We start from the raw sequence: 3,263 nt of genomic DNA on the forward strand, positions 1-3,263 counted from the left end.
ATTTGGCACATTTTTCATGGGTGCAACCCACATACTCAGCTCTGCTGCTCATCCCACAAATGCCTGATCCTTACAAATTTGGCATCATTTAAAAGGGTAATAAACAGGCTTTCCAACAGTATAAACTTTAATGCCAAGAAGCATTTTTACAACAAAGGAATAATGTACCAAACACAAATTGCCTTACTTTTTGTTTTAAGTTTATAATCCCAACAACCACTGATATCTCCATCTTTAAATTCCTGAACTGAAGCAACACTTCTACTTCGACTTGAATCATCTTCTATGGTTACTTCTACCACACAAAGTAGCTGTTAGCAACACCTTCACATGTCAACTCATCAGATGAAATAGTTTGTCTGTGTAGGTCCTCAAAAGGGGTCAATATTTCATATGCTATGTATTTCTTTTAGTTTTTTGGGGCTTTAGATCCTTATTTTTAAAAATGAGACCTTAGACCCCAAAGACTTGTTCTGCTAGTCGTTTTCATGCTTTCATTTAAATCAGGTAGGTTTAACGGTTATAAAGGATTTTTTTCAAAAATATTTTATTGAACGAAAAAACGTGACTTCAGCCATTTTTACACTTATTTACTGTGAATACTCCTACATTTAATGAAGAAAAAACAGCACATTTGGGATGTTGCAGGCTGAAAGTGTTCCACTTCAGCCGTTAGCCACTAGAGGGCAGCAAAGCCCCTCATTTGAGAGCTCTCTGCTGTCCTCAGACATTTCTACGGTTTATTTCCTCCACATGTAGCAACTGGATTTATTTGCTCAGTATTGTGGTTTTTTAGGGCCTGAGCACTGACAAGTGCGAAAGCCCTATTGTATCTGTAGGAATGTTTTCTTTTTTGTCACAACTTTTGCATTTTTGGGGGCCCTAACATGCTCCAAAACTCACAAAATTTGGTGGCTTGTTGGATCCTGGTGAAAAAATTTGTATTCTGGTGGTTCCATTCATCTTACTCAAAAAATGGCCCCTCAGGGGCCACAAAACCTGGTTTTCACTGGTATTTAGGAGCCCCGCCCACAAGTTTGAGCAACATGCATGAAACTCGGTACACATATGTATCATGACTATATGAACAAAAAGTCCTCTTGGGACCATGCACTAAAATGCACCATAAGTGACATTATAAAGGAAAAGTGTCCAAATTTGGCCTTTTTGGAGAGGGGTGGGACTGGGGGTGTCAATTTACAGTCCTCACATTTGAATGAACTCATTTGAGGATCATCTCCTGGACTCCAGACAGGTATTTCCTAAAACTAGACAAGACGGAGATTTCAGCTTATGCTCTGCAGGAGACACCACAGTGGCCATGTCGGCCATTTTGATCCTACGCCATTGGACAGGAAGTGTGTGTAACTCTCATATGAAACACCTAATTGCCTTAGAATTTCAGATTTATGATCAGGGTCTGCCTCTCTACAAATTTCAATATTAATTTCAAGGTTTTGATGTAGTGCCCCCTACTGTAAGATGCAATTACACCTCAAAAATAACAAATCCAACCTTTTTTAATTTTTACATGGTAAATAGTTCTTCCCTCATCACCTCTATATATCAACATCCACCTCTGACATACTGCCACCTACTGTTTAGGGGCAGTACTACCTCATGTACAAAGTGCACCTTGCTGATATTTTTAAAGGGTGCTCAAAGGAGGATCTCCGTTCCTCAATATCTGTCCAAACATCAACATGTTTCATTCCTGAAAGCCCCAGTGGCCATGGTGGCCATTTTGATCCTTCACCTCAGACAGGAAATGGGTCATTTCTGTATCATTCTTACTGTTTTGAACCTATCATGCCCTGTTTTTCACCTGAACTCATCAATATCTGTCCTAACATTGACATGACTCAATAACAGATGCCCATGGTTATAGTGGCCATTTTGATCCTTCGCCATGACACAGGAAGTGTGTGTAACTCTCATATGAAACACCCGATTACCTTCAAATTTCACATGTATGATCAGGGTCTGCATCTCCACAAATGTTTATGTTGATTTTATGGTTTTGCTCTTGCGCCCCCTACTGTTACATTCATGTACAAAGTGCACCTTGCTGATTTTTTTTTAATGTAAGGGCGCTTAAAGGAGGATCTCTGTTGTCTCTGCAGTTCTGCAGCTCACTGCAAGGGTTTACCTACACCCCACTGTTGGCACTAATGGGCGGTTGCGCCACACCCTGACCTGCACTGGGGTGCGAGGGCCCTTCAGTGCTGCTTGCAGCCCTAGTATTCCTTCTTTTTTTTCTTACTTCCCAGCAGACTTGGAAGCAAATTCTAAAGTACTTTGTAGCTGATTTAAGTGACTGATTTTAAAAGCAGAAGGTAAAAGAAGTTTAAAAGGACTGGAGTTTAACAGCAGCAAGTGAGCTCCTTACATCAGAAAAATATATAATAGCAAGAAAAGGTCAAAGAAACCAGAATAGAAGCAAAAAAGGCTTGATCTTAATTTTACATTCACTCTTTATTATTCTCCATATAGTGAGGTATTATTCTATTGTGTTTAAATATTAAACACCCAAGAGTTATGCATTTGCTTTTATTCTAGTAACTATTATTAATATTTATATTATAGATGCTATTAGCTTAGCTCTGGTGAAATCTTAGGCACTAAGACTGTATTCTGCATGCTGGCGCATTCAAACACTGTTGCATGCATTCTTCCATGCATTCCATTCATTTTCATGTAGTCAGCTGTTCCCATCACCTAGTCTTATCTGTCCAATAGCACTTCCCCTCATCCTCATGGTTAGCCAATCATACTGGTGTAGTCATTTTAGAAATATAGCTTTCACCTCCATTACTTTATTCATGCAACCCTCCTGCCCCCCATCAATGCCAAATCTTCTCAGTTTCTTCCCTTTCTTCTTCCCATCAGCCTTAGGTGACATCATCAGCTTCAGATGACATCATCAGCCAGCATCTCCACCATGGGGACTGGACTCCTCGGGGGGGGGTCACCGTATGTCCCTGAAGAGTTCAACAGACTCTGTCACAGTAATTCAATACCACATCTCTATACAATAAATTAAATTTAGTATCATATCAATGTGAAATAAATGATTATGTTTGATTCGTTTACTAATCTATCCTGATACAATTAAGACAGCTGTTGTTAACCCTGTTTAATTATTTTTGACATTTGTCTCCCCCTGCAGCTTTTTCCCAGAATTGCAGGACAAAAGCTGCTCATCATGCTTATTTTTCCAAACACCCTTTTCCAGTCCTATGAGCTTTAATTGTATCCCCTTG

This window comes from Cheilinus undulatus, linkage group 4 (assembly GCF_018320785.1).
Source record: "Cheilinus undulatus linkage group 4, ASM1832078v1, whole genome shotgun sequence".
Taxonomy (NCBI): domain Eukaryota; kingdom Metazoa; phylum Chordata; class Actinopteri; order Labriformes; family Labridae; genus Cheilinus; species Cheilinus undulatus.